Here is a 12,164-nt window from a genome sequence, read left to right on the forward strand (position 1 = left end):
CCTCGTGGGCTCTTTTCAAACCCTGGTAAGAAAGGCAACACGGAAAAAAATACGACATTATTTCTTTCGGTATGTGTTTAAAAGAACGTACTTTTGTATTTGCTGACATACTGCAGGTTAAGATGTTTCCAGTTAAGCTTGTGGCTTTTTAGTGAATTTGCTTGTTGGGAAGCCAGACCTCACTGCTCTTTCATTTTGAGATGGTGCTGGCTTGTTCTAATCCTTCTCAGTGTGTCAAAGCCCTTTAAACCGCTGGCCCCAGTCTGTGAGATTTTTTCCATACAAGGGGATGACTTACCATATTTGATACCCTAAAGATCAGGGGCCTGTCGAGATTTCCTGACTGCTTGACACTTGTATTTTAGCGTGCCCGCTGTGAGCAGTGGGATGCGAAGGCGGACGGGCAGATGAATCACCGGACTGATCTCGTGTTATTGTCACTCGGTCAGTTGATAAGGGAAAGAGAGATGAGAAAAGTGGGCTTCCTCTCTATGTTAGATTGGAAAATGCAGCTGGAAAAGCAAAATCTGACTGTAATGCATCAGTGGGACTAAGAATAGAAGTGATGCAGCTGCTGAAAATGGCCCTTGAATGCAAGAAACCTTCCCCTGTTTGCCCTCCCCAGCTGTAAGCCTTCAGTTGGGTACCAAGACTTAGTGGGCCAGGGAGGGGTGATAATAGGCCTGTGCTGAATATAGCCCTGGTGGGAGCAGTTTGGATTTTAACCCTTTGATATGCAATTTTATTATTTTTTTTGAAGCTAACCCTTGAAGGATCTAGAAGAGCCTGATCCAATATGTAGACTTTGTTTTCACTTCCATATTTTTTCTGGTATTAACTTCAAGGCTGTAACACTGATTTTTGTGGTTTTTTTTTTTTAACTGTAAATGTACACTTCTGGGGGTTTTATTTTCAGTGGCTTACTTTTTATTATCTATAAAACTTGGTCTGTGTAACCAAAATTTATGATTTTTATTTTTATTGACTTATATTACTTTCTTCCATGTATATTAAAATTGGTTTGATTTTCTTCTTCCCCCTAAGAGACTAACATTTGTTTTGTTTTCTAATCCTTAAATCATTGTCTTATAAAAATCAGCAAGCTACAACCTGCTTCATATTATAAGTCTGAATTACAGTTAATTAAAAATAGATATTTGTAATGGGCATTTTAACAGAAGCTTAATTGTGATAACTCAACAGGATGCAACTCTGTAGGGGTTATCATTAGGATGATGACATTTACCACTTGTGGAAGTGTTAGTTGCTTGCAGTATTCCTTATGTTTATTACAAAGACTATTGCGTCTACCTCTGCTTTTAATAAAATTGTTCTCAGAACATCTTAATATTGCAGCATACAGTGATATTTGCTGTTTGCCTCTGGACTGCTGTCATTACTTCGATTGTGTGTGGTGGTGGTATTAACTGAAGTTTGCTCCTGTAGTGATGCTTTTATAATTGCTTTGTCTTTGGTAACAAAACCTTTTCAATAGGAGAGCATTATGCGAGACAGGTTCTGTTTTGGTGGTGTCTTGGAGTAGGTAGCACGAGTCACCTGTGCTGCTAGCAGTGAATTCAAAATGTTGAAAGCTCAAAATACAGAGAACAGAGAATTATAGAATCACGACAATATTTGTGTCTAGTGAATAATCAGAAGCACAGCTTAGGATACAGAAGAAATAATTCTTGTGTATAAAAAAAGAAACCCAACCTTGAAACCTGCCTTAGCAGTGGATTAATCAGCAGGATGGAGTCAGAATTTGTCTTTTTAATGGGAATAAAGCCAGTCCCGGTGAAACTGAGAGGGTTGTTGTTGGAATGGTGCCGGTGGATGAGTGGTCCGCAAAAGAAGGAAGCTCAGGGAAGAGGATGAAGCAAGATCTGTGGTAAGAGGCAGTGATGAAGGTAGGCGGGAGAAGTCACGGAGGAGTTTTGCGTTCACAAACCCTTCATCGCCTTGTTTCACATTACACTTACAACCTATTTTGAAGCCCCTGAATGTCAGGCAGCGGGGCGTGAGACTGCTCGCTCCCTGGGGTGCGAACAGGGTGGTCTGGTTATCACAGAAGCTGAAGCTTGCGGCTGGAGCGTGCGCCTGGGTGTGCGCAGGGGACGAGGGGCCTGAGCTGGAGGGGCTGCTCCTGGCAGCACCAGCTCTCCTACCAGAAGCCGGCCCCGGCGGGGGGGGCGGAAAGGGAGATCCAGCGGTTGAGGGGGGAGGGTTTCCCTGCCTGGGGCGAGTGTCGGCGGGAGCGGGGCCTGGTGGTGGCTGTGTCTCAAGGGTGGCCGTAGGGATCGTGAACCTGAGAGAGGTGGGAGGACGCTTGAGGCTTGAGATCGGGACAACTGCAACGTTTCTGCGTTGGGTTACGTGGAAAGAAGAACCGGCGTAACCGGCGGGAGTAGTTGGGAGAAGGGGCTGGGGGAACTCTGTGACGCTGACGGTAGATGAGGGGCAACCGCTTGAAATCAGTATGATTTTAACAGCAAAAGCTGCGTTTGCTATCTCTTACTTAATCGAATGACAAGAATATTTTTCAGTAGTTTGTGTAGTTTAGGAGCCTCCTCGTAATTCCAAAATACCAGGTAGTTGTATTCCTGGCGTTAAACCGAGGATGGGTATAGCCCCAGGTGCATCTTCAGCTAACGCATTTCTCCGACTGCCAGTTAGTTTAACTGCTTCGTTAAGCAGTTTAAGTCATGTACCGTGTCAGGTTACCTCCAAATCAAAAAAGTAATCAAAGGGAATTGACAGAAGAACAAAAGCTTTGATAGGCAAGGAGTTGCTGATCTTGATGCTCAGGGAAGTGGTGAATGCGGTTGTTCATGTCGTTCATGTTCTTCTGAGTCAGGATGCTTTGTTACGGGTTGGGGGTTACGGATCGTGGTGGTTAGCCAGGAATAGTTTTGGGTGTCTTGGGTAGAAGTCTTTGGGCCTTGCCAGAGGCATGCTTCATTCAAAACAGCATCCATACTGTCACGTCTATGTTGGTTTTCTGTTACACCTGGAATATGGGAGGGGGAGGTTCTTCTCAGTGGTAATCTCCTCTGGTATTTGTGTCTTCTGTTGTTATTAAATTATTTATTAATGCTGTTTATTAATTTATTTGTTGAACCCTCTTCCCTGAAAGATAATTAAATACAATGAATCCACTTGCTAGCTTGTAATGGGAGTGGCAGGAGCATAAATTTGGGATTGATTGGTTTCACTGGGGTGACACAGAGCATGGGACTAGCCAGCCTGGCCAACTTCCAGGAGCTCCAGGGTGAAAATCCTTGGTCTTTAGAATTTTGATTTCCTACATGCAATACAGGATTGTTTCTTTGGCGTGCTTTCCTCTCTAGTTTAATAAACCAAGCAATGCAACTTCCTTACCATCCTTAGTTTCTGATTTTTATAATAATTTTTTATGGTGGTGTCCATGTGTAACTGATGAGCAGGGTAGTTGCATTAACTTCTCTGTATCACCTTGGTATGCAGGAAGCTTAGCATGGGTGGTGGTGCCAATTCCTGCTTGACAGTAGTATTTAACCATCTCAAGTTACTTTTCTTTTTTTCTCTTTTTTTCTCCAAGCTCTTTTAAAAATGGGATGCCTTTCCAAGTCTGCCTGGCTCCATTGAAAATGGCGGCTTCTAAAGTCTTAAAAATTGGAGGTTTTGATCAGGAGAACAAATGAACCCAAGACTTGCTTAAAAAAAACAAAGCTCTTAAAACTTGTAGTACCCTTCACTCTGCAGGCAACCAAGCACCGTTTTATTTAAAATATTTTTTGGTCAAGAGCAGTTGCTGGACTGACCGCAATGACAGTGACTCAGGCCCTTGTGCTGCCTCTTTCTCTCCTTTAACTACAGAGCCATGAAGGGCAGCTGGCGCAGGTGTAGGTGTCCGTAGGTAGGTGAGATGAACCCGCCAACTGGCAAGAGCTTTATCTGCTAAAGTTATTCTTCAGGTTATAGTTTCTGGGCTGTGAATGTGAATAATTGCTGAGCCACGGTTAAGGGGATGTTTGTCCATGTTGGTCTGCAGAATGAAATGGCACTGGCTTACTGCATGCAGATGGTGAGTCCTGCAGGCTGCTGCAGTGATCTCAGTAGGAGACCAGAAAGTACAAATTACCTTTGGAAATCAGGCTACTTCTGGTTTTTGCACTTAATCTGTAAATCTGACTACATATTTAATTCCGCCCCGGAATACTGAATGAAATAGTACATTGAAGTACTCCTGAACAACCCCCTGCCCTCCCAAATGTTAAAGTGATGGGGGAACTATCAGATAGGGGAGAAGCAAATATATTCCTGTTTAAGCAAGGACAGGAAAATAACCAGAGGAATTGTGTCTCCTGTCAAAAAAAAAAAAGGAGAGAAATGACGAGGGCTAGGGAGGTGGGTGGGATATGGCCAGGTATGTATCAGGTAGATCTCTGAACAGATGCACCTTTTCCTAAGGTTAATCATAGCTTGAGCTGAGCTTTAGAGTGTATTGAGAAGTTTGAAATGCTGGGATGGAGAGTTTCCAGTGGAAATTCTCCAGGAACAGTACTGGGGTCAATTTTACTCTCCTCGCTCCTCCCAAAGACATCAAAAGCATGAGTATGCTTCAGTGACTTTCTCTGGATTTCAGATTATTATGAAAAGATTTGTAGCTACTGAATCTGGTAGTGGAGCTGTTTCAAGCTGGTCAGTGCCTGAGGGGAACGGTGTATACTTAGATGCGGGATTTCTCCCTTTTCTGAGCTTTTTACCTACAATATGCTGAGGGGTAATGATTAGTAATAATGCTAGTCTGCACTCAAGAAAGGGCAGGCTAGGAGAAAAGACATTAAAAATTATTAATGGAAACACTTGTGGTCAACTGATCAATTTTAGAGGGTGTACCTTCCTATTAAAATAGACACACTCATCAGCCACATTTGTAGGATGCCAGCCAAATAGACTCCTTAAACTAATTAATAGCATAACTGCCATCACACAGTGCCCCTGGTTTAGAGCCTGAATATGTACCCACACCTTCACGTGCATAGATATCACACTGTTTTCTTTAAGAAGTATTGTATTAGTACGTTTCTAATGGAAAGCAAAAGGGGCCTAAATTGTAATGTATGCAGTGATGAAATTTATTGTGGGTTGAGCAAAGGCAAGAGTAGGAGCTGAACATAACTACCTGCTTTGTAGGGCAGGGTGCATTCAGCTGTTGACTTTCTTTTTTTTGGAAGCATAACTCTGAACGTGGAAATGAGGATGGTTGGGTTTCTTCGGTACATATCACAACTTGGAACAACATTTTCTTGGTGTATTGGCTTTGTGTGGCAAGGTTTTGGTAGCGGGGGGGGGCGGTTACAGGGGTGGCTTCTGTAAGAAGCTGCTGGAAGCTTCCCCTGTGTTCGAGAGAGAGCCGATACCAGCCAGCTCTAAGACGGACCTGCCGCCGGCCAAGACCGAGCCCATCAGCGATAGCGGTAACGCCTCTGTGATAACATTTTTAAGAAGGAAAAAAGTTGGGACAGGCAGATTCGGCAGCCGGAGAGAGGAGTGAGAACATGTAAGAGAAACAACTCTGCGGACACCAAGGTCAGTGAAGAAGGAGGGGGAGGAGATGCTCCAGGCGCCGGAGCAGAGATTCCCCTGCAGCCCGTGGTGAAGACCATGGTGAGGCAGGCTGTCCCCCTGCAGCCCAGGGAGGTCCACGGTGGAGCAGATCTCCACCTGCAGCCCGGGGAGGACCCCACGCCGGAGCTGGTGGGTGCCCGAAGGAGGCTGTGACCCCGTGGGAAGCCCGCGCTGGAGCAGGCTCCTGGCAGGACCTGTGGCCCCATGGAAAGAGGAGCCCACGGAGCAGGTTTTCTGGCAGGACTTGTGACCCCGTGGGGGACCCACACTGGAGCAGTGTGCTCCTGAAGGACTGCACACCGTGGAAAAGGACCCATGCTGGAGCAGTTCGTGAAGAACTGCAGCCCGTGGGAAGGGCCCACGTTGGAGAAGTTCGTGGAGGACTGTCTCCTGTGGGAGGGACCCCACGCTGGAGCAGGGGAAGAGTGTGATGAGTCCTGCCCCTGAGGAAGAAGGAGCGTCAGAGATAACGTGTGATGAACTGACCATAAACCCCATTCCCCGTCCCCCTGCACCACTGGTGGGGAGGAGGTAGAGAATTTGGGAGTGAAGTTGTGCCCGGGAAGAAGGGAGGTGTGGAGGGAAGGTGTTTTAAGATTTGGTTTTATTTCTCATTACCCTACTCTGGTTGATTCGTAATAAATTGAGTTAATTTTCCCCAAGTTGAGTCTGTTTTGCCCATGACAGTAATTGGTGAGTGATCTCTCTCCTGTCCTTATCTCGACCCACAAGCTCTTTCTTATATTTTCTCTCCCCTGTCCAGCTGAGGAGGGGGAGTGATAGAATGGCTTTGGTGGGCACCTGGCATCCAGCCAGGGTCAGTTCATCACACTTACCTTGCACTGAATGATGCGGTGAGGTGGGACTTGCACACGTAGCTCAGTGGGCTCTTCCGAGGAGGTGACCGTCTCCAGGCTGGGGCTTGGTGAAACGAGGTGTTGGCTCTTGCTGCCTGTGCCGGCCGCGGGGACATCAACACCGATTTTACAACCACCTTCTGGTGATGTTTAAACTTACAGCTTGTTTAGCTTTCTCTGCTGCTTGTGGGAATGATTTTGTTCCCTCTTTTAAAAGAAGTTTAATGGGCACAGCTTATTCTGTTTTTGCTTATTCTTTAAGTGGTTTTGCTGTGAAAGTTGGCACAGCACGCTCGACACTGTGGTAAGGGGAAAGCTGCACGGTATTTCATCCGCGGTGGGATGATGGTTAGTGCTGTACAACATCTTGAACAGCATAAAAGGAGAAGACGTGCCAGGGTTTGTATAAGCTACTACATATAAACAGTGTTACATTTTTTCCTTCCCACTCCAATTTTTCCATTGTCCTGGTGTTCCCTCTGAAGGCAACTATGAGGAGACCCTACAAAGTTTTGAGCCACATAAGGGTAGTAGTTACCATCTGAGGCAGAATTAATCTGTTTCAGACATTCATGTGTTTCAGACTTTCTTCCAGGCTAAATCTCTGATACCTGTGCTCTGTTACCAAATCATGAGATGCTCTCTACAGCTGGGTTGACCGAGAGCAGATTTGGGCACAAGTCTGCAGTGAAGTTGTGCTTGTTCCTTTGGACTTGTAGCATGGAGCCTTAGGTGTACAGACACCCTCCCTTAGATCAGGTGGTCGGGGGGGTTGCCATCACCACGAGGAACATCAGATGCACGGTCCACACAGAAACCAATGCTTCACCGAGTGTCCTCGGGAAACTGGTGACCTCGTCCTTAAGCTCTGGCTGTTTCAGTTGTAACTGCGTACAAGTGCAAGGATTGTGTGTTCTTCTGATGGTCTCTGGGATTCAGCAGCCTCTTAACAGGAAATAAAGAAAATCCTTGATTTATTTTTGAATGGGTTGGAATATAAATGAAGATTATCTTGCAGCTTTGAGAAAAGAGCGTAAGTACTGCTGCCTGTACTGCAAGTAGAGCTGGCTTGATTCTGGACTGAGCGTAAACCTGGTCTGAGTAAAGGTATTAAACCAGAAGAGGGGGAGTGGGTGATAGCATTTGGTAATGCTAATCCTTATTAGCAGGGCAAAATAGGAATATGGAACCTGTATGGTTAAGTCTTTTTCTGTGGAACCTCTATAGCAACCTAGTCTCTTGATGAAGGATCTGTTGGAGAGGTTCGTCTTTATCCCTTTCCTCACTATGATGATGCAGAAGAATCACTGGCAAGTCTCTTCCCTCTTATCCTACTTGAAGCACGAACACCTTTCCTGTGAGGTACCTTCCTTTTGGATTTCACACTTTGACTTCATTTTTAGTACACTTAATCATATTTGTTTTAGTTGAAGTGCAAACAAAATGTAGCAACACAACATACATGATTCCAACCTGAAATTAGGAATAACCAGTTTTAAAATATTACTGTTTTGTAATTTCTTTCAGATGCTTGTAAGCTCTTATGAGTAGAAGTCTTGGATAGTCATTACCTGGAGAGTAATACGTACTGTTTTGCTGAAGAAAGTCTGAAGATAAGGGGAAAAGATCACTTTTTTTAAATTCGAGTTCTTCATGGGTTTAGAAACATAGTTACGTTTCACAGCTTGGCTGAAAGTCCTGTGTTGTTTTGATGATACATTAGGAAGTATGCTTTCGGCAGATTCTTTAAGACAAGTATTTACAAAAAGTATTTAATCAATCCACCAAAACTTCGTGGCTGTATGTCTGCGTGTTTTTATATACATATATGTGTATATATGTGTGTGTATAAATAGAAATATATGTATAAAGCTGTAATTCTTGTAACAAGAAAAGGCCCACTAAGTCCTTTGACTTTGTGGACAGGCTGGTAAATGAAATTCTTACTCTAACGTGGAGTTTGAACTGTGTGCGAGGATAAGGTGGTGAACTGAGAGACCTTGCGCTGAGTGTGTGTACTGTAACATGAACATTTCCTTATGTCAGAGAAGCTGTCCAAAGTGATGTGTGATTGTGTTTATCAAAATTTTATTTTATTTAGATCTAACAGAAATCAATGTCATTTTATTTAAACTGGAGTTGTGAAGGGAGTATCAAGGTTTCAGAGCTATCTATTCAAACAACTGAGAGTGTCAAAGGTAACTACTTTTAGAATAAAATTTCAAGGAGGATGTAGTATTCTGCTGCCTTTTCCTCTGCTCCCTGCAATTTATTGCACTCTTCCAGATTGACCACTGATGATTACCTAAATGCAGGCATTTGAGGACTCCGTTACTTCTCCAGATTTTAACTAAGTCTTTTTTTTACCTTTACAATATAACAGCGTGCACACACCTTCGAATTTCATTTGTGTAGATTGATACAGTTGCAGGGTTTTTTAGATATTGCTGAAAGACATTATCTTTCCCAGAGTAATAATTCTCTGAAATTATAAAACGTAGCATATTTACATAAAATTATTTTTGTCAAACAGGACCCTTAAGTGCTAGGGAGAACAAAGAGTTCTTGAAATTCATCTTTAAGTCCCAGAAGGTCTGGGACTTATCCTTGAAGCTGTTCAGTTGAAAATAATTCATTAATGTCAAATAAAAGACCCCATAAAGAATAATGTTTATTCCTCTAAGCCTCTACTGAAAGACTGTGTAAGCACTCCTTGAAAGTTTAATCACTGAATAAACCTTTTAAAGGGAGGAGGGGGAGGAGCATGGCACAAAGGTTGTATGTTTGGTTAATGAATTGTTCATCCACATCTGGCCAGCTGCATGCTTTTTCCTATGGAAACCTGTTATCAGAGGATAATGATTTGGGGAAAAAAACCCAAACAACAGAAAAACAACACAGCTATACAGTCAGGGGAGCGAAGGATGCATTTTCTTGTGCTGCCAAGAGCCCAATGGCTTTGAGATCGTTCTGGTTTGGCATAAAAGTCTTGAAGGTATCACCCCATAAGGCTCAGCTGAAATCAGGGTAGACATTTAGGAGGAGCTGCATTACCCCACCTGCCATCCCAGACTGCAGCCTCCTTGGCTTAGGTACCCCAGGGACTGAGCTGGTGGCAGAGCTGCTGCTTCTTACGTTGAATCATGATGTACTTCAGTAAGTGCGTGCATCTCTTTCTTTCTCTATGCTAGATGTCATTCTTCGTGGGAGTCTGGATAAATATTTCAGTCTGTAGGAGTTCAGGAGAGCTAGGTATCTCCTAGCAACAAGCATCCCACTCTCTGCCTCCTGCTTCTCTTTACTTTTAATAAAATACCGGTGAAGACCAGAAACTGAAGCATTAAGTTAATTTTCAGAAATATTTTGAGCAGCTTAAGATATTTTTGTTATGACACTACGTCAGAGCAACAAAGATGTTGGCGGGGGGGGCTGGCATCTTAAGTAACTCCGCTTGCCTTGTTTGAGCAGAAGTCACAATCAAAGACTAGCAAAAACTTTAGCTGAGGACAGAATAAACCTTATGATCACAGTTGTTCAGTGAGTAACAGAACGCGTAGCAGGTGCTCCTTTGGTCCTGTGTAGCACTTACACTTAACCTAAACCAAATGTATTTTAAGCTGTATTATCTAGTTCATCTTGCAGCTTATAATGGCTGCTGGTACAAAGGTGGCTTATGTTGGAATTTAAAGTTTTTTAACTTTTTTACAGCCAACTTTGTGGCAAAGTGTTTTGGCTAGTTTCAGTTACAATGGTACAGAACTCAGTTTACAAAGATCCTGGGCGCTAGACCCCAAGGCAAGAAAGGTAGGCACTCAAAGTGCAGTTTAGGTAGATTTTTGTCTATGCTGATTCATTGCAGTGCTGCACTGAATTTCAGCCTCTCCTGTCCCTTATTGATTTTAAAATGTTGAGGACTGTTGCAAATCTGTAGCTTGTGGTTAATATATATTTTATCTGTAGCTTCTGCAGAATGCTTTATGGAGTTTATGAATTTCCCTGCAAGAATCAGAAACATAGGAGAAAAGGGGCAAGTATGTGACTACTATTAATATAAAGGTAGCCATTCTCAACACTGGGTTGAGGATAACTTGTGTTCCTCTGTCTCCAAACGCTGCTGAAACCATGCTTTCAGTGATCTGCCTTACCTGATGTTCAGGGTGGCCTTCATGAGTTTGGGAGAAGTTGCACTCTGTCGTCGGGGAAGTTTGGTGTGACTCAGGGTGTTTGAAAGGGATTGCAGAAGTGTAAGTGCAGATTTAAGGGCTTTCAAGAAGAAAAGTGCATACTTTTAAAGTAGAATAAATGATGCAAGAAGGTGATTAAGAAACACAATTATGCCTAAATATGGCGTTTGCTTTGTAGAGGGAAAAGTTAATAAGTCCTGATTCAGCCAATGACTTAACTTTGTGAATGAGTTGATCTTTTCCAAATGTATGTTCCCATATCTGTCTGAATTAGAAAAGGGGGAAAGTAGCATGAGGAACAATTTGTAACTGTATTAATGTGAATTTAATTAACAGTTAGAAGTATGTAAGAGAGATGTGAAGGTGGTACCAGTATGAACTTTTTTAAAAATGAATTAACGTGGGTTTATATGTTAAAAAATGTACTATTTGTAGAGACAAGGGCCCCTCCACACACATAGTGGCCTCTGTTTGTCTAGAAATATGCTCAGCATGATTGTGCTGAAACCCTTCTCATGTTCCTTACTCTGGTCCGTGATTCCTGCTCAGCTCCACCGGTGGGTAGAGATGCTGGCCAGGGTGGAACCACCAGGGCATTTATTCTGATCAAGACAGGTTTTTGAAAATGCACTAGGTGTTGTAATTTCTGTTTGGGTTTTTTTTTCTGTAGGGGAAAGAATCTAATGTTTGGCGGCATTCATAAGCTTTATAAAGTATGGGGGTCTGAAAACATGATTTTAAGATGATGGTTAGGCTTTGACTGGAAGTGGACATAATTCTGTGTTTGCTACTTAAATTTCTTTCTTTTGGTTGAAACTGGTGGTTTGTTAGGTGCTCTGCTCTCTGATTACTTAAAGAGCCCTTTTGACATAAAGGTTTTGAATCAGGGATATTGTGTGGTTGTCTTGTCGGGTAGATTTTCTTCTGGCATAAAAACCACTTGATACAAATGGATGATGGTTCTATTTGGACTTTGATGTCTGTTTTCATATTTGTGATAGTAGAAACTGAGATTTCGCAGTAAGCTGCTGAAAACCAAAGTCTAGAGCAGGTTTCACAGCAGTGACAGATGTGGCGGAATGGATGCACTAGATCTGTAAGGACGGACAGTCCTATTTTTATATGCATTTTGAAGTCATTTCATCTGAAGCCGAAGCTTTTCAGCTCTTCTGAAAACCAGGCGACAGATCTGTGGAATTACTAGTTGGACGCCATTTTCAGATAAACCGTTTACTCTTCATCTTCTCCCCAAAAGCAGCCTAAAATCGTTGCGATGACGAGGCCTGTGGCCTATATGGGTGGCACGCGTGGCAAGTGCGCGTTGGCCGCCAAAGTCAATGCTCTCGGTCACCGTGCTGGTCAGTGCTGGGGGCACCCCCCGTCCCACCCCCGTGTGCCGTGGTGGAGCAGCGTTGTGGCACTGCTGGAGCTCGTCGTGTGCCGTGCTGGCGCTCGGCGAAGAGGAGGACGAGCAGAAGCCCTTCCATGGAGGAGAGCACCCCAGCGGTGCAAG

General features: G+C 43.6%; 1 protein-coding gene across 6 annotated transcripts in view; it reads left to right on the forward strand.

The window, feature by feature from the left end:
* The window catches only part of KLF12 (Kruppel like factor 12), a 252,339-nt gene that overhangs the window by 56,656 nt on the left and 183,519 nt on the right, over positions 1-12,164 (forward strand). Inside the window, exon 1 of one of the 6 annotated variants that reach the window (XM_041128673.1) lies at positions 6,950-6,994. The exons of the other annotated variants lie outside the window; for them this stretch is intronic. The gene's annotated coding sequence lies outside the window, so the exon portion shown is untranslated. Of the gene's footprint in view, positions 1-6,949; positions 6,995-12,164 lie in introns of those variants that run through there. 6 annotated transcript variants of the gene reach the window in all.

This window comes from Aquila chrysaetos, chromosome 14, assembly GCF_900496995.4.
Source record: "Aquila chrysaetos chrysaetos chromosome 14, bAquChr1.4, whole genome shotgun sequence".
NCBI classification, from domain to species: domain Eukaryota; kingdom Metazoa; phylum Chordata; class Aves; order Accipitriformes; family Accipitridae; genus Aquila; species Aquila chrysaetos.